Raw genomic sequence first — 20,662 nt, 5'->3', positions numbered from 1 at the left:
CTTGTCCTAGTATCACTAGCATTGCTGGTGTTAGAGTCTATGCTCACCACATGTGGTTGTTGTTCCCTCACTCGAGTCTAACTCTTTGATGCCCCATGGATTGCATCACACCAGGCTTCCCTGTCCTTCACCATCTCCTCGCGCTTGCTCAAACTCATGTCCATTGAGTCGGTGAAGCCATTCAGTCATCTCATCCTCTGTCATCCCCTTCTCCTCCTGCCGTCAATCTTTCCCAGCATCGGGGTCTTTTCTAATGAGTTGGCTCTTCGCATCACGTAGCCAAAGTATTCAATAGGAGCTTCAGCTTCAGCATCAGTCCTTCCTTGAATATTCAGGATTGATCTCCTTTAGGATTAACTGGTTTGATCTTCTGGCAATCCAAGGAACTCTCAAGAGTCTTCTCCAATATCACATTTCAAAAGTATCAATCCTTCTGTGCTCAGCTTCCTTTATGGTCCAACTCTCACATCCATATATGACCACTGGAAAACTATAGCTTTGACTATACAGACCTTTGTTGGCAAAGCAATGTCTCTGCTTTTTAATATGCTGTCTAGTTTTGTCATAGCTTTTCTTCCAAGGAGCAAGGAGCTTGCTCATGACAGGCCAATAAATTGAAAGAGGATTTGGAGTAAGGAATAGTGACTTTACTCAGGAAATCAGCAGACAGAAAGAAGGTGGACTCGCGTCTCAAAGATCATTTACCTGAGCTAGGATTCTGGCTTTTCTTATACTGGAAAGGTAGGAGATGTGACTGATTGTGGCAAACTTCTTGGTGCCAGAATCCTTTGTTTTTGCATCTGTCAACATAGGTCTGGTCACCACATTCTTATAAACCTCCACCAGACAAATCTTATTCTCTGTTCTGCAACTTTTTAGCTTTATGTGAATGGAAAAGTCTTGTACCTTTAAAGATCAGAGCCTTGAGAATGAGCTATCCTGTACATTTCAGACTGTAGGCAACATTCTTTTACAAAAGTGAAGAGTCAGAAGGACTAAGCACAAGCAATAGAGCACAAAGGCTAGAGCCGAAGGAATAGATTCAATATGGAGTTGGGTTTGTATTTCTTTGTTACACTAATAATAGTGGGTCTCCCGCATTGCAGGCAGATTTTTTTACCATCTGAGCCACCAGGGAAGCCCCAGTATTATTGATACATGTAGGTATTTTAATTTCAAACATTTCAGATATTTTACTGTTGGTTCCCCATTTACGTTACTATGTTATTCATAATAAGCTCCATTTATCCCTTTTTAAAAATCTAGCCATCATTCCCAGCACAGTTCTGGACCTGTAGTAGGTACCTAGTAAATATTTCATGATTAGTTGAATGCAAATTCATTTGCATTTCAACTCAACTTAAAATAACCCGGCTTCACATTTGATATCTTCGTTTACTCAACTCTACTTTGCAAACAGCTAATTAGTGATAATATGGCACTGTTTGAGTTTTGGCAGACTGTAATATGTGGATTTTAATACAACCAACTGCCTAACTTATCTACATTGGTCTACATGCCAGGAAAATATATTCAAATTGAAGAGTATTATTTGGTTAAAGAAAATCAGAGGAACGGACTTGCCTAATTACAACTTTTGGAGTCAAAAATTTAGTTTAGCAAAATGATTTCATTGATGCTTTCATTTATACTGAGCTTTGTTTATGTCATAAGTACTAAAAAAAACAGTATTTTGCCCCCAGGGATATTCACAGGTATAGCATTAGCCAAGTAAACATGTCATTAGTTGTGGTAACATGTTCAACATTTTTCAATGTAAAATGGAGTAAAAACATTTCAGTTATAAATAAATTTGAATTCTGAGGTCCATGCAAATACCATTTTTTAATACACAAATTTTCAACTGATATGGATTTTTGTGGAAAAATTCAGAGGAGATAATCAAGGTATGTTTCCTTAACTTTTTTTTTTTTACTTCATTTCTACTCAATACAATTGAAATTAGATAGGTCTCTAATTTTAACAAAATGGGACATCATAAAATAATACATCTCATTTCACAGCTTACAGAAAACCAAGGTGTACAGTTTTGTCTTATTTGGGGACTGATCAGATGTAACTAGTAGAGTTAAACCCATGTGAACCATCTCTCAAAATCTCTTGGAGGGAGCTTCCCTGCTGCTCTCATGGTTGAGACTCTGCACTGCCAATGCAGGGGACACAAGTTGGGTCCTTGGTTAAGGAACTAAGATCCCACATGCTGCATGGCATAATCAAAATTTTTCTAAACATTTAAAAAAATATATCTTGGAGAATTCAACTGCACCAAGCAACATTACACTCTAAAATTATGCAAACTGAATTGATGGCATAGATGATAGATAAATAGATAGATACATAGGCAGATAGAACAATTAACAGATTGATAGAGGCATAGAGACAGACAGACTTCAATCATTATTATAATTATTTGTAATAATCCACTTGCTCAGGTCTTCTCTTCTCTACCCCATGTATCTTTATTTTTTAATCCTTCTTAAGATACTGCAATACAATAAATCGTCAGATATATAAATGCAGTTTTTATTATGTTGATTTTATGACGGAGAAAATAGCCCCAGGAAAACTAAAAAAAAAAAAAAAAATTTAAGTAAAGTACAAAGAGTAGAAAAGAAATTGATAAAGAAATCGCAAAGAAAGTGTGAAAAGAGCTAGAATTTGTTCCTGACAAGCTAGAATGGATGCTTCAGTATAGTGGCAGACATTATTTATTGCCATTCTAATATCTATTCTACTCTACCCTACCCAATTCTGTGTTTGTCAATAATATTCCTTGCCTCCCTCCTGGAAAACAGCTAAATCTCACAACCTTTCTTTTATAGGAAAAGCAAGGTCCTGGTCAGTGAGATGTCAGTGGGAGTGGGGAGCTAAAGCAGGGGAAAACTTCTAGGAAGGAGACATGGCAAAGAAAGAGATTCAATTGATGTGTCCCTTTCACCGTCTAGCCTTATTCTTCCTGCCTAGAATGACTCTGGAGGTACCATATTGGAGACACAATAAGCCCCTCATCACCACAAAGTAGTGAGCACTAAGATGAAAGCTACATGATGAGGCAGGATACTGCTGCTGCTGCTGCTAAGTCGCTTCAGTCGTGTCCGACTCTGTGCGACCCCATAGATGGCAGCCCACCAGGCTCCCCCGTCCCTGGGATTCTCCAGGCAAGAACACTGGAGTGGGTTGCCATTTCCTTCTCCAGTGCATGAAAGTGAAAAGTGAAAGTGAAGTCGCTCAGTCGTGTCTGACTCTTAGCGACCCCATGGACTGCAGCCTACCAGGCTCCTCCCTCCATGGGATTTTCCAGGCAAGAGTGGGTTGCCATTGCCTTCTCCAGGGAATCTTCCCAACCCAGTAATCAAACCCAGGTCTCTTGCATTACAGGCAGATTCTTTGGGTTAACTCATGGTCATTTTTAAATAAGGATGTTTGTGACTTCCTCAAGGAAACATTTCTGACACCTTAATTCAGATCCACCATTACACATTCTAATTTTTGCATGTCATTTTTTTCTATAACATTTATTGCAAATTTTAAATTTAGTTTATCATGTTTTTCTGATTGTCACCCTGTTCTCCAACATTTATATGGAGGGAGAAACCTTGTCCAGTGCATTCCGGTGCCTGAAGGGCTTCCCAAGTGGTGCTAGTGGTAAAGAACCCACCTGCCAATGCAGGAAACATAAGAGACCTAGGTTCAATCCCTGGGTCAGGAAGATCCCCTGAAGAAGCATGTGGCAATCCACTCCAGATCCTTGCCTAGAAAATCCCACGGACAGGGGAGCCTGGCGGGCTATGGCTCATAGGGTGGCAAAGAGTCGGACACAGCTGAAGCAACTTAGCGCAGCAGCACAATATAACATCTGATGTATAATCGGAACACACACATATGCACTGTGAGGACACACTCTTTCTGTCTTTGTTTTGGCTGATATTATGTAATGTTGAGAACAGGTTGCAAGTCAGCCCATTTGAGATCCTTTACCAATAGCTCCCACGAAAAACCCCAAAGTGATATTGAAGCAAAGAGTCCTTCTCTCTCAAAGAGATCCAAGAACAACACTGGAATGATTAGTATGTGGTCCTTGGAGTTTGCCGCACACAAGACTGTTGTTCGAAACACACCAGCAAAATGGCATTGTAAGAGGCTACAGCTATCTGCCTCCACAGTGTTGGCAATGTGGAAGAATAGTTATCTCTTGGCAGGCTAGAATTGTTTTACGTTCTTTGTAACAGGACTTCCTGAAATTACTATGTGACCTTATTAAAAAGGGTCGAGCAAGGTAAGATGCCCAAACAGAGGAGATGAATAATCCATATCATGAGAGATTAGGGTGAAAGAATATTCCCAGTGAGCCTACAGAAGCAATGAAAAGTGTTTCATGAGAGAATAATTCCAGCAGGACTATTCCTATCTCTCACATCACCTTCCTATGCTAGCCCGATCTCTATTCCTGGAGAAACAGAGACAGCCTCGTGGTGAGAGGGTGGAAGAGGAAAGAGGAAAATTTAATAGAGAAGACTTCCCCTTCCCTCTACAATTTACAGCCTGAAGCAGATTCTAGCTGAGGAAACAATAATTTTCTATTAAGTTCAGAAATTCTAATTTCGCATTGGAATGAAAACAATAGTTACAAAACGAGATTTCTTTTTTTTTGGTGACTGAAAATGCCAAGAGGATTTTTATTATATGAAAATGACTAAAAAAGTAGAGATCTGTCTCAAAATTTTACTCAAGTTGTGAGAAAGAATAAGCCCAACAGAGTGAGTTTGATCAGATTGTTGTAATAGGGGTGGAGGAAGAAAAAAAGTTATTTTCTAAGGAGTTTTATGAAGTTACACTCTATAAAGATGTAGTCTTTCAACATAAGGCTTATTTTTTAATGAATGAAAAAGATGTACATAAATAGTCTTATTGTCAAGTTCATTTTAACAATTTATTGATGAATGGAAGTACAACCTAGAATTTTAAGTGGCAATCAGCTTTTCTTTTGTGCTTTAAAATTGTGTATAAAAATTAGCTAAATTGATTCTTTTTCTTATGTTATAAAATATAATAGATTGCTATGTTTACTGATTAATGACATTGAAAATTTGCAAGGCATTAAAATGTATGCTTTTAAGCAGAATTAATAACTTTTTTGTCTAGTTTATTATCCATGGTGTACTACATAGATCAAGAAAACTATTCCTGCCTTCATTACTAAAGTTTTAAATAGTTATGAAATAGCAATACCCACCACATGGTTTAAATATTTTATGCAACATCTTTAATCACCTCTTTATAATTTACAGTATAGATTGTAAAATCATTACACATGTGGATTAATAATTAATATGTAATATTATCTTCTTATAAATATATGTCATAGATACATTTAAATCCTTTGCTTGCACAGTGAATAATACAGTTTTTTTTACAGCTATTACACACATTATAATTTTATTTTATACTTCTGTTTCATGCTTAGATTTTCAGGCCAGATTATTGTCACCTCTTAACCATCCTGATAACTATCCTTTGGATTGTGCAGATAATTTGTTTGTGGTATTTATTACGGCTATTCACAAACATTCAAATTTTCCTTCCAGATATGTGACTGGATTTTATTTTCCCATTCCTTTTGAGAATAAGCATGATTCTCTGACTTGCTTTGGCTGAGGAAGTACAAGTGGAATTGATGTGCCACTTCCAGATGGAAATTTTAAGCGCCCCCGTGTAATCCCCCTGCTCTTAGAAGCATGTATCAAGATGCAACATTTTTTGTGTAGGGATAAGGGATTAGGGAGTTGTTTGTTTTTTGGCTGCACCGCCTGGACTGTGAAATCTTAGATCTTCCCACCAGGGATCAAATCCACGCTTCCTGCATTGAAAGCACAGTCTTAGCCACTGGACTGCCAGGGAAGACCCTCAAGAAGCAATTTTTGTCAGCCTGAGACCCTGTCTTGGCACATATGTCTACCCATGTTAGTCATGTAAAGTGAATGAGAAATAAATGTTCTTTTGCTCAAACCCAACAACTTACTTATTCCTACAGCATAGCCTATATCAAGAAATGACCACCTTTGTCCATGAAGGTCTAGATAATAAATACTCTAGGCTTTGCAGGCCATAATATCTTTGTTACAGCTATTCAATTTCACTATTGTAAAAAATTTTTTAATAATTTTAAAAGCACCCATGGGGAAAAAAGATAAAGGTGTAGTTGTGACTGTGTTCCAATAAAAGTTTATGTACAAAAACATTTGGTATTGGTGAATCAAGGTTGGTCTGTGGGGCCCTAGTTTGCCAGTCCCTGGTCTACCCTATCCTGACTGATAGATAGTTGTCTTTTTTTTTTTTTTTGACAGTTGGTTTTTTGTATCTGTGAATTCTGCATCCATGGATTCAGCCAACTACAGATCGAAAATATATATATATTTAAATCCAGGAAATTCCAAAAAGCAAAACTTGAATCTACCTCACAACCAGCAACTAATTAAATAGCATTTACTTTATATTAGATATTATAAGTCATCTAGGGCTTCCCAGGTGGCGCAGTGGTAAAGAATCTGCCTGCCAATGTAGGAGCCGCAGAAGATGTGGGTCCAATCCCGCATGGGGAAGATCCCCTAGAGAAGGAAATGGCAACCCACTCCAGTATTCTTGCCTGGAAAACTCCATGGACCAAGGAGCCTGGAGGGCTACAGTCCATGGGGTTGCAAAGAGTCAGACACAACACGACTGAGCGAGAGCAACACACTTCACAGAGATGACAAAGCATATGGGAGGATGTGCTAGGTCATATGCAGATAACCAAGCCATTTTGTTATAGGGGACTTGAGTATCTGTCCTTTATAATAAAAGGCCAGATTCTTTACCTTCTGAGCCATATACTTGTATCTGGCTTTCCTGGTGGCTCAGAAAGTAAAGAATCTGCCTGCAATGCAGAAGACCCAGGTTAGATACCTGGGTTGGGAAGATCCCCTGGCGAAGGAAACGGCAACCCACTCCAGTATTCTTGCCTTGAGAATCAGATGGACAGAGGAGCTTAGCGGACTACAGTCCATGGGGTCACAAAGTGTTAGACACAGCCGAGCAACTAACACACAGAAGAGTATCCGTGGATTTTGTTATCCTCTAAGTTCCTGTAACCAATCCCCTGCAGATACTAAGGGGTGATTGTAGTCTCCTAACGGGATAATGAATACTTGGAGGTGAACTTAAAAGTCATGCATTTTGATTGATCAACCCGTCTTTTAAAAAATATCTTGGAATTTAATACTTCCAAAGAAATTTTCAGATTTTTTGTGGTTTTCATTTTCCATGTATTTTCTAAATAGTATTAGGATTATGTTAAGTTAAACAAAAAATAAACATGTTTCTACACCCTTGAATTGAAATATTTAAATATTTTTTCCTTTTTCTTGGGCTACACATAAATATCTTGGCAAGATTTGGGAGACATTGCTTTACATTTCAATTATTCAATTATAGGAAAGTAAATCATTCCAATATGTCAGACTTTATATTGGCTAGAGACACAAGTACAAATTTGCCTGAATGCAATTAGCCAAAAATAAAAAAAAAATTATCAATCCAACAGGCAGTCTTTTTCCTAAAACTTAATGGTATTATATTGGTGGGAATATGACTAAAATGCCAACATATGTATTAAAAAAAATGCATTCCTACTCATATACATTATTCACACACAAACAGATATCTACAGTGAAAATGGTTAGAAAGGAAAATATTTGAGAAAGCATCAATTCGCTCCAAAAGAATTATATACTCTGTTTCAATTAATCAATAAAATCTAGATTCCTTTTATTCCTTGTGACTTACATTTATTTTTATTTTAATAAAATGTAATCATATTCCTCATTTTTTCTCAGACTAACTTCTTCATCAACATTTAAAATAAATGAAGTGAAAATGTTAAAATGTATGTGAAGTATTTGAGTATTAGTGTAATAAGTAACTGCATATTTCAATGAACACACTACTTTTTGACTATTAGATCTGTAAAGAAGTCATTATGCTTCATTCCACACAATTCAATGAATGGATTTTTTGACAAGGCAAATTATAATAATTCCTTTGGATCCATTACTATTTTTTTTATGTAAAATCCTTTCAGCCTTTGGATTATTAGTGTAGTAGATTTTTATGCTTCTAAAAGTGTTGATGAATTGGCTGGCCTACAAGAATATTCACTTAATTAAAATTTTTTCTATTCATAAATTATTTAAAAAATTAGGTCAAATTAGAGATTAAATGTTTCCCAAAGTCTTTAATGTTCATTCTGGTACTTGTGAGCAAAGATTAACAAAAGGAACTAAAGCACTGAACTTTATTTCTTTTTTGTGTATATGCAAAAAATACACACTTTGTGTATATGTGTTTGCATGTGTGTGTGTATAAATAAAAACCATCTAGGCATGTAAAATATGCATTTGCTCTGATTTTCTAGATTTATCCTAAAAGAAATATTTAGAATCCGGTATTAAACCAGTCAACATTGTGGGTTTTAACAGAAATGTTGCCCAGTCTTTCATGTACTACTCTAAATAATTAAATATTTTAAAACTCCTGGTTTGGTTTTAACCATGTAGATACTTTTATTCCACTCATTAGTGGAACATCGTATAACATAACCCAAATTAACAAAATGCAAAGAATGTCATCCCAGCAGGAACCTTGGAACATGAAATGAATCTCTATCGCTGGAATTTTTGTTAGAGCTCATTTGGATACACTCAATATGCTGTAGCAGTTACTTTTAGGCGCCCTGTTCTCTGGCTTAATCTTACAATTTTTTTCTCCATAAAAGGGTACAAAGATCTTACAAATAAGCAACGTGTGTGGACGATTATTGTTTTGTTTTCTTTTGATATTTTTCCCCCTACGGGCTTGATTTATAATTAAAATAAGCTTACTTACATGGAGGTCTTGAAACTTCCCCCCATTCTTCTTTATATTTTAGAAAAATTCCTTTGTTTTTGAATGGTTGAAAAAATTCTTATTACTTGGGTTTAGGTAAATATGTTACACAAAAATTGTGCTCACCTCTTGGTGAGTGTCAAGACCAAAAACATAGCCAAGGCAAAGAGTGGGAGAAGGGAGGATTTCTTACCTTAACAGCAACTAAGGAGAACACCAAGGATCTTTCCCAAAGCAGTGTCTCCCTGAACAGAAAGATTTGGGAAGTTTTAAGCTAGGGGTACATGCATATTCATGAAGAGACTTTGGGCAATAGATAGAGTCCAGGCATTAGTCGATTGAAGTCATGAGCGTCAGAAAAGGTCAACATCATCATCTCTTAGATTCCGGTTGATATGGTGGTTGAGTGCCTGAAGGGGGATTTTAATTCTTAGAATGCATGGTAAGTTGCTTCAATCATGTCCAACTCTGCAACGCTATGGACCATATTCCACCTGGCTCCTCTGTCCATAGGATTCTCCAGACAAGAATACTGAAGTGGTTTGCCATGCCCTCCTCCAGGGGATCTTCCTGACCCAGGAATAAAACCCATGTCTCGTTTGTCTCCGGCACTGGCAGTGGGATTCTTTACCACTAGCGCCACCTGAGACTTTATTGGAAAGACTTTATTGGAAAGGGTGCCTGGGCAGAGAGCTTTGGGGGAAGGAAATGCAGGAGAACTGCCTTGCCTCCTGACTCACAGTCTTCAGTTTTATGGTAAGGATTATTATTTTCTCAGCTGTTTCTGGCCAGTCACCTCTCTTGGCCCATATTTGGTCTGACTCAGGGTCCTCCCTGGTGGTATGTGTATTTCTCAGCCAAAACAAATTCTAACACAAAGGATTCTGGGAGGTTGGGGAGCTTCCCTGGTCTTCCAGTGGTTAGGGACTCTTCATTTTCACTGCAGGACTACAAGGGGCATGGGTTTGATCCCTGGTTGGGAAACTAAGATCCCACAAGCTGAGGCACAGCCAGAAAAAGGATTCTGGGAAGTTGGTAAGACAATATCATGGGCTTGTATCTCCACCCTTCTTTTGGTCCCTCCTGAATTTTCTGTTAGTTTTCAGCAGCACCATGTTTCTCATCAGTCAGGACCTCCTCTTGTGAGACAACTCAAGCAAGTGGTGATAACTGTTCCTGGACGAGGTAGAATGTTTCAATGAATCATCAATAGTTACTGACATCAGCTCAAGGATAAGCACTGTGCCCAGGCTTAGCTCACAAAATGGCTTAGGCCAAAAATGGCTTCTCTTATGTCAAGAAAGCGATGCCTGGTTCTCTTTCTCTGGCCCCCCCCCCCCACCCTATTTGCTTACAAATAAGTCTGCTTTGTAAAAATTACTTTCTTTAAAACATAGCCTTCTAGATTAAAAAAAATGCTATAAAAAGAAAACTATGAGGTACATTATTAATTTTTAAACTACATTTTCCAAAGGGGGGCTAGAATCTGTCACCTCCAAATATGTAGGTCTTTCAGAGAGAGTGTGCTAAGTTGCTTCAGTTGTGTCTGACTCTTTGAAACCCCATGGGCAGTAGCCCACCAGGCTCCTCTGTCAAGGAAATTCTCCAGGCAAGAATACTGGAGTGGGTTGCCACTTCCTTCTCCTAGGAATCTTCCCCACCCAGAGAAATACAAATGAATTGAGAGGGCAGGAAAAGCAAATGGGGGATACCAGTGCTACACAGACACCCTAACTAGAGGAAAACACTCACATCTCTAGGGCTGGAGAAGCAAATGGAAGAAAACAGGGTTACCCAGAGCCCGTCAGCGCGCTGCCACTGAGACCATTGGAGTGACACTGGTGTCACGGCTATGATCAGAGGTTCCACTGCTAAAGCTAATTTGGTCACAGCATTTGCCCAAAACAATATTCTTGCAAACAACTTTATTGCAGGAGGCCCAGTCATCCACAAAATAGCCCTTGCCAAAACAGAAATAATAGAACAGTAAGTGGCTTCTCCTTTCCTCTTGCCTTTTCATCTCTCTTCTGTCAGTACCTCTTTATGGAAGACCCTCACTAGAATCCACCAACAAGGGAAACTGTGAAGTAGAAATTACAGTTTTCCAGTCCTTGAAGTACAGGAAAAAGTATATAGAAAGACAAAGTGTGAGTGAGGTCCAGAAGACAAAACCAGCATATGTTGCTGTTGTTGTTGTTTAGTCACTAAGGCATGTCTGATTTTTTTGTGACCCCATGGACTATAGCCCGCCAAGCTCCTCTGTCGATGAATTTCTCAAGCAAGAAGACTGGGTTGCCATTTCCTTCTTCAGGGGAACTTCCCAACCCAAGGATCGAACTCGAGTCTCTTGTTTGGCAAGCAGATTCTTTATCACTCAGCCACCGGAGAAGCCCTAGCACATTTGGTATCCCATGCATAACTCTGGTGCTTTCCCTTTCCAATTTTTGCTTACATTTCAATGAACACCATGTGAGGTGAAGCAAGAATGTATGAACAGGTGTACACTATAGCTCTGATCCAAGATTTCAGATTTTTCCTTTTGAACATTTTCTCACTCAAACTAGCCTTTCTTTTTCTCTTATGTCTCCCTTCTGGTTCTTTTTTCCTGCCAAAGAGGTTACTGCATCTCAATTAGAAACACTCAAGTTATAAGCACTTTTTGTTGAAATGTGGTGATAATTGCCCCTCTCTCCCTTCTCTACTTTCTTTCTGCTTAAAGACTGTCTTTGTAGGTGGGAGGGGGGATCGGGATGGGGAATACATGTAAATCCATGGCTGATTCATGTCAACGTATGACAAAAACCACTACAATATTGTAAAGTAGTTAGCCTCCAACTAATAAAAATAAATGAAAAAAAAAAAAAAAAAGACTGTCTTTGTGGCAAAGAAAACTAGTGCTCACCAAATAGCCACATCCTCCACCACATCCCCAGTCTCCTTGCAGATACAGTGGAAGACATGCGGCTCTTTACAACGACTACATTGTGAGCAGAAGTAATATGTGTCATTTCCTAAAAGGACCTATTCCAGATGGCAAAGATAAAAGTGAAAAAGAGTTGTCCAACCTGCATCAAACTTTACACAAGCAAAAAATTAAGCCATTGACAGTTGTGGGTTTTCCAATGATAATTACCTTAACTAGTCAGAGACAAGAGAAATAGCATCACTGGTCTTCATCACATCCTTTTCCCCCCCATCTCCATCACTTTTTCCAGTCTCTGAATTCCAACTAGGTTTTACAGGAATAGTTTTCACTTATCTTATGGGTCATCCACATTCCTGGATTTCATTATTTTAATGGATACTTCCTTATGTAGATATTTTTGGCAGACAGTTTTAGAAAAATGAGTTTAACAAAGTTGTTCAGGTGAAATGATGGGAGTAAAACCCAAATCATAGTGAGTGGGAGCGAGAGTGAAAATTGAGAAAAACATGAACACAAGTAAGAATAATTATTGGCTGAAAAGTAGTAGAGAGGTATAATGGGAAAGTAGGTGTGAGGTCCTACGTGGTTGATTTGTTAAAACTGAAGATCCTCTATCGTGTTTACCAGTGAGAAGGATCCTCTTGAGAAAGAGGGTGAACACATACAAAACAGAAAGCAAGAGTGAAATGTGCATTCCTGAAAAGGCAGTAGGTAATTGGATTCAAAACTCCAACCCTGGAGAAGGAATTATCATTAAAAAGAAGTAAAAAGGTCTTAGTTTTCTCAGAGTGGAGGAGGAAATGATCAAAGCAAATGTGGGCAAGTATCTAGTCTGGCAGTGGCGAATGGAAGGATTTTCTGTAGGAGGCTGTATTATCGGCTGAGAACAAGGAGGAGATAGTGCTTAGGATGTTTAAGGAGGATGGAAAATGTAAAAAATGGCCATAGAAAAGAGCAGATTAGATATGTCACCAGAAAAAAATGTAAGGAATGGTCATGCAGTATTCAAACCCCATTTGAACACAATGGTTCCAAATTAATAATGGAAACAATGTGCTCTCTGGTGTGACCTTCTCCGGTAATACTCAGATATTCTCAGTGGTACCTGTGCTGGCAATCAGACGTTTTGAAAAATGGGTTTTGCTAGGAGGTGTGACAAAAGAAAAAAACACATTTTTTTCATAATGGCAGAGAGTTATTGAAATGACAACATATAAAAATCTGAGCTGAAAGATAGGAAAAATAATTTATTTTAAAATTAGAGAGATTGACATACTACCATTTTTGAAGAAGTGGATATGGCTAAAGTTGTAGATTAATTCATCCCTGACTTTCTTAATTAAGCAGAAGGCTTGATTTTCTATAAAGAATAAGTCTGGGTATATATTATAGCTTGAACCATCTTTTTAAGGTACAGGTCATTCCTTTTACTACATGAAATGTTTGTGTGAAAGTCAAATTCACAATTTCACACTAAAATTTGTGTTTGTTTTTGTAAGGAGTAGGCGTTAACAAATTGTTTTTAAAATTCACTGAAATGCATATTCTCAAATGCACATTTCCTAAGTGAAAACAGATAGCTATTTACTGAAGTTTTTTTTCTGGCTCAAGTTGGGTGGCCTTAAGCTTTTCATCTAAAAGTTCCAACCAGCTCTGATTCTGTACATCAAATAACATTCAGCATGGGTATATACAACACATATATGGATAACTAATTAACATTATATATGAAACCACAATAGTATGCATTCCTGTATAATGAAAGGCACAATTCACTGTTTTAAAGAAGAACAAAAATAAACAAACACAATAAAGACATATACCCCCAAGTTTAACTTCTTTGTATACTTTGACTAAGGTCCAAGGTTATTTTTTTGTTCCTAAATGCCCGTGAGCTTCTTGAATAAAGTTAATAGTAGTTTTTCAAAAAGTGATTAAAGTTCTTCAAGGATAATATATGATGCAAAAAATACCAATAGAGGCTGCAAGAAATATTCTCTTTTTATGAACAGATAATGAAAATAAATCAAACTAACAGTTTAATAAACTGAATACTTAAAAAATATCTAAGGTTCAGTCTAAATTGAAGAAGTGAACTTGGCTGAGAAGAATAACTCGGATGGGATAATAAGAAAAATAATAATTTCTATATATGTCATAAGACAAATTTAGTTCTTGTCTTTGTCTATCAGATTCTTCCTACTCAAGTAAACTTCTGCAAGGCCGCTTAGAGAATGCAACCATAAACTGCTTTGTCTTCTATCAATAGAATATCTTTATCCATGAATTCCTGAATTGATTTCTATAACCCTGGAGTTTGCCAAGGTAGCAATACATAAAGTAAATAATCAAAATCTAGGATACACATAAAAATACTTGCTGGACCAGTTAGTTTTTCAATAACCTGTTAATATCTCACAAAGTTCAGCAAATAGATTATGCTTCTGTTCCATGAACTGGTCTCCATTCAGTGATTTGTTTTTTGTCTTTTTTTTTTTTTTAATGGAAGTCTATTGTTCTTCCCAGGAAATGTAATGTATCAAAATAATCTTTGTTGAGTCTAGCAAAGCACTGACCTTCACTGGACATTAGCCAGTTAAGAGTAATGCATGCAACAGGAGAAAATGGATACATCACATACATCCTCAGTCCATTAGAGCTGGAAAGAACCTTAGTGATTCTCGGGTTTAACACCCTCATTTAATGTACAGGAAATTGAAATCTAGGAGAAGTGACCTGCCAAAGTTTGCTCAAGTACTTATAATCTGGACCAAGACCAGAACTCAAATCTCAGACTCCACATCCAATAATCTTTCCTCCAGCTGATGAATATAACCACAAAAATACCATTTTTGCAACATATTAGCTCCATACAATCTCTCTGAGGTTAGGATAGAGATAGTTTTGTAGCCTCTTCAACATATTGGAGAACTAAACTTGGTTATGAAAATTAGCACTATGAAAAGACTTATTTTCACATCCTAAAAATATGATAGATATCATAAATAAAGAATATAAATTTGTAAACTTGTAATTCAAACTTGTAAATATCACTTAGTCCCCAGACACTTCATGGCACCATGTCTACTGAGATTATAAATCAACACAGTAGGAAGCAAAAATGTGATGATTTAAATGGCTTCCAACTACTTCTTTACAAACTTATCATAAATTTTCACTTGTTCTGGCTTGAACAGTAGAGAATATAATATATATTTCATTAATGCCACTATACCCATAAGGTATTCAGATGAAATGAGAATGTTCCATATATTCTATTAATAGAATAAATGTGATATTTTAACATTACAATCTCTTGATATATGTATATAGATGGTGAACTTCACAGGGAACTGTATGAAACCTTAATGACTATAACCTATATGGGGCTTCCCAGATGGCCCTAGTGGTAAAGAACCTGCCAGCCAATGCAGGAGATGTAAGAGGCATGGATTCCACCTCTGGGTTGGGACGATCCCCTGGAGGAGGGCACAGCAATACACTCTACTACTCCTGCCTGGAGAATCCCATGGACAGAAGACCCTGGTGGCCTGTGGTCCACAGAGTCACAAAGAGTCGGACACGGCTGAAGGAACTTAGCTCACAGGGATACATAGACTATATAACCTATTTCTTCAATTTGGATTTAAAGTGAAGTCTCACTTTTACATAATGAGGCAACTAAAAGGGCTAAGATACCATCCTAGATAAATTTTGGTTGTTCCTATTGTTTTCTGTGATTTATTCAACAATTCCCTGGGAGTGCTTACTAAGTCCTGGTCACTGTCAGTATGCAGAGGAAAAAAAAAAAAAATGTAATCTATCCACCAGAGGGATCCATATGTGGTTACAGTCTTTAATGTGACTACACATGGCATAACTGTTGAAATCAGGAGCTACTATAGTCCCAGATATTTTGCTTAGGACTAGCAACATCCAGGTACACTACAATGAAATATATCACTGAGGCAATTTAGTACATTCTTTGTCCTCTACTAAAAATTTTCATGTCAGTTGAGCATAATTTAGAGCCAAAGCCAAAGTCCAATAAAATTTCTTTCAGTATAAAAATAGTAATTGGTGAGTGAGGAACATACCATGCCAGTCTATGACAGTATAGTCCTAGTGTCCAGTTTTCAGGATATTGGCAGCAGAGCGTCTTACTCCAGGGCTGTATATAATTTGATTTCTTCCATCAATTTATAGGCCTGAACTGCTAATAGTGGGCTTCCCCAGTGGCTTCGCAGTAAAGAATCTGCCTGCAATGCAGGAGCTGCAGGAGAATCAGGTTTGATCGCTGGGTCAGGAAGATCCCCAGGAGCAAGGGATAGCAACCCTCTCCATTATTCTTGCCTGGAGAACCCCATGGACAGAGGAGCCTGGCAAGCTACAGTCCATGGGGTCACGAAGAGTCAGACACAACTCAGCATGCTAATAGTAGGACAATTTACCAAGATCTTTCAGTTTACCCAAGTCCTGTCTACAAGGCTGGTATATGCAGCATCTTAATTTTAAGTTCACAATATGCCTTAAGTAGCATTTCCTCACAAATTAGGCTTTGAGGTTAAACACAGACCATCCATCCAGGTGGCTCAATCCTGAATTCCCTAAAGGCAAACCTCTATAATTATTCATGATTTTTCAGTCTCGTGCTTCTTCTATCTCCTCCTCATACCATTTTCTTTTCTTTTCTCTCATACTGAATCACTTCCAATATTTTGCAAATGTAATATTTCAATTAATTTTTTCTCTTGACCCAATTTCCCTCTCCATTCATATATCAAGTTGTTGGTTCTCTTTTATGGTAAAAAGAATTATGGATTCTCAGTGTCTGCAAGAAAAGTCTTCTCTAAGGTGGCTTTCTTTTCTTGGGCTCCAAAATCACTCCGGACAATGACTGCAGTCATGAAATTAAAAGACGCTTGCTCCTTGGAGAAAAGCTATGACAAGAAGAAATGATGCTTTCAAACTGTGGTTCTAGAGAAGACTCTTGAGATTCCCTCGGACAGCAAGGAGATCAAACAAGTCAATAAAGGAAATCAACCCTGAATATTCATTGGAAGGACTGATGCTGAAGCTCTAATGCTTTGGCCACCTATTGAAAAGAGCTGACTCATTGGAAAAGATCCTGATGCTGGGAAAGATGGAAGGCAAGAGGAAAAGTGGATGGCAGAGGATGAGATAGTTGGATGGCATCACTGACTCAATGGACATGAGTCTGAGCAAACTCTGGGATAATAAATAATAAAAAAACAAGAAATTCTAGCTCTAAATAAAAGAACCTATGTATTTGATCTTACAGTGTCCTCGAGAGTACAATAATAAAGAGATAGTCTCAGCCCTGTAAGTCTCAAAGCTTAAACAATTAGATATGCAAATAGCATGTACAACTAGTAAGGCATTTACAAAGTCTTACAGAAGCAGAGAGCTGATATTTGCAGAAGAATAGACATTGACCAGGAGAGGTGGTAGAGAAAGGGATATTCCAAGAGGAATGAACAGCATTTGCAAACACAAGCAAAAGGGCAGAGCTGGACACCAAATATAGGTTGTTTCCCATTTTCAGATTATAAAGCTTGAAGAAGGAATGGCCAGGTAATATTGAACAGAAAACTATAGACTACATCTTGACAGCCTTCTGTAAAATGGAAAGTTTTATTTTATCCTTTATGTCAGTCATTCACAAATGGACAAAGGCTCTGGGGAAAAAATAGGGGAGTCACTTGGGAACCCTTTTCTAAATACACATGGTTACCATATGTGTTTTGAAAAATGTCTCAGATGATTGATACAGCATCCCCTCCTTTCCACCTAATTTGAAAAATCTCTGCTGTGGATTATGGACAGCCATTGATGGATTCTGAGCAAAGAAGTGAATAAAGAGATTTGCCTCCTTTCCGGATGTATGGGTCCTTCATGGCCGTTGGGTATCACTTCTTACCCAATTCCTATATTTAGCACTTGACCAATTTCCAGGATAGATCCAACTCCACACTTTAAACAGAAGTACAAATATTTTGTAGAAAATTTAATAGGGAAGTGCAGAAAATGGCTTGTTTTATACAATAGTAATAGTAAAAATTTCACTTAAGTGTTTCTATTCCCCTCTACTGATATTTTTTCATTCTTCCTCTTTCCTTTCTCCAGTTTTCTAACAAAATCCCCTAAATCATTCTAAGCATTTTCACGTCTACCTTCAACTTGTGTACTCTATTCAAGAAAACAATCGCCCTGCAAGTATTTTTTTTAATCATTATTTTTTTTCAATCACTTCCCCTGTTAGTTTCACCTCTTTATTCCAAGTAGTTTATCAAATTATTCATTCCTTTTTTATTTTATTATTTAATTTTGTATTTAGATTTATCATATTATTCATTCCTTTTTATTTTATTAAAAAAAATTTTTTTTGGCTTTGCCAAGTCTTAGTTGTGACATGCAGATCTTCAATCTTCCTTGCAGCTGGTGGGATCTTTTTTTGTTTAAGTTGCAGTGTGTGGGACCTAGCTTCTGCACCAGGGATCAAACCTGGGCCCCCTGAATTGAGAGTGCAGAGTCCTAGCCACTGGACCACCAGGGAAGTCCCTTAATCCTTTTTAAAAGGAGAGTTTGTAAATAATGAAAATGTTTTCTCTATTTTTACATATATTAGAAAAGTCAGCATGATCATTCATTTATTCATTTTTATCAACATGTCTCAAGTGTCTACTGTATGCCAGCCCATCTCAATTTATAGCTGCTACATAGTTGTATGTCTTATCATCACTACCTTCCCAAGTCATATGAATGTTTTTAGAACAGTGTAAAGGCAATCATAAAATACCTTTTCATGTATTAACTTTATTTTTCAATTATAGAAGCACTGTTGTGAGCTTCTGAAAAAGATTTATCAAAGAATAGTCTAGGATCTTGCATTTCTTTTTAGTGAAAATTTAGAAACTTTCACTAGAGGTAGAGAAATAAAACGAGTATTCTTATTCTGTCATACAAATAACAGATTTCCTTGTTAACTATACCAACTAGCCATCAACTTAAAAATAATATAATTCTTTTCTACATATAGGAAATTTATCCAAAAAACAATAACAGGCTCTATTTTTATAATTCTTGTAATATTTCATATTATAAAACAATAATAAATTAATAAACACAGTGAACAAAGGCATCTATCTAGTTGTAAAGATCTTCTAAACCAAGGATAGGGGGTTGAAATTCTCTTCATGCCCTGTTTTCAAAATGTTGCACTTCCATTTTTGAAACTAATTTGGTGAGACTCCATGTAGGACATAGGGAGAAACTGCATTTACTCTAAACTGTTTCCTGGCAAAATTGTTTAGCCCTGGCAAAATTGTTACAGGGGGACATTGAATTACTCCCTATCCAAATCTAAAGTTTCAGTTGGGAATGTTTTCCTAAGAAATGTATTAATTTGAAGAATTCCATGTTCATATCTTTTATTTATCTAAGTCAAATATTTGAATAATACATCAAAACTATCCTTAATACAAAGCATACTTTTTTAAAAACTTCCTTCAGACACATAATACTTATCTATTTTTTTGCATGTGATCCAATTCTGTTTGAAGAAAGCTGCTTTGAATAACAGTCGATTTCAGGAAAAGAGATTATTTAAAACTAGATTGTTATGTCAGATTTTCATTGTTGTTTTTGTTAAAATGTTATATAATTGAAGTTATTTTAAAGAATATTCACATCCATCAAACAAAGAAAGGCGTTAGCAAAGAGAAGCTACACATTTTTACTAAAAGTCCTTAAAATTCATGGTGGACTTCCCCCCCTCAATTAGTAAGTGCATGTCTGAGGTGGGGGATGGGATATTAAAAGAAGTTATTAAAGTTCATGTTGAATTAAAAAAAAAAAAACTGGGCATGTGAATTGCTTTATTAAATACTACATACTCTTATATCTGTGAAATATGCACAGAGGCTATTTAAGCTTGTCTGATTAAGCAAATAAAGATACAGGATTTCCAGTTAAATTTTAATTTCAGATAAACAAGAGAACTTTTAGTGTAAGTATACACCATGAAACATTTGATACATACTTATTTAAAAAATATTTGTGGCAGCCTGTATTCTTTCTGGGAAATCTAAGTACATGAATAAAGCATTGAGATTTTAAAGAAAAATAATTGGACAAGATGCAAACCTTATGTGGCTTTGATGTTTGCTGAATCACTGGGAAATTGAGGTCCATCCCACTCACATCCTGGCATAAGGTGTTTGTGATTAATTTTTAAAGTTTGGACTTAGAGATCTGTCTGTGTCAAGGGTCACAGAATTTGAGCAACAAGGAGACCATAAGCTTCTGTATCTGTACTGACATCAACACATTGACTAACTAGGAAAATCTGCTAGGTCTAATCTCATGGTCTTAACTCTCTGCTATAATTATTTATTACCACATTCCCTTTGAGTCACACTGGAGACAATTCAGTTTAAATAGCAGTGTTGAATTAATTTATCTAATTTTTGAAATCACCCAGCCACTTCACACATTTTCATCTACACATCTGAATACTCTTTGTTCTCTACTTTAGAATTGCCCTTTCTGTTTCTGGACTCCTGTAATATCTTCCACTTGCCTATATGCCTCAGCAAAATCTGCCCCATCACTTCTTTAAACCATGATTTCACCTCTTCTGAGTTCTTCCAGCACCTTCTCATATTATCAGATATTAATAAAAATCAAGCACTGGTGAAGGTAAAAATCCATGTGCATGCACAGACAGGCAGACACAAATTGACATACAGCACTAAAAATGGTCCAATACTCCTT

The 20,662-nt window shown here is 36.9% G+C and overlaps 1 long non-coding RNA gene across 1 annotated transcript in view; it reads right to left on the bottom strand.

Annotated features, from left to right (window-relative positions):
• LOC133042335 (uncharacterized) overlaps positions 1-20,662 on the bottom strand; it is a 52,466-nt gene that overhangs the window by 25,581 nt on the left and 6,223 nt on the right. The window contains exon 2 of the long non-coding RNA XR_009689476.1: positions 9,134-9,185. This is a non-coding gene — a long non-coding RNA (uncharacterized LOC133042335). The remainder of the gene's footprint in view (positions 1-9,133; positions 9,186-20,662) is intronic.

The sequence above is a fragment of the Dama dama genome, chromosome 21 (assembly GCF_033118175.1).
Source record: "Dama dama isolate Ldn47 chromosome 21, ASM3311817v1, whole genome shotgun sequence".
Taxonomy (NCBI): Eukaryota; Metazoa; Chordata; class Mammalia; order Artiodactyla; family Cervidae; genus Dama; species Dama dama.
This window is presented reverse-complemented; position numbering and strand designations above follow the sequence as displayed.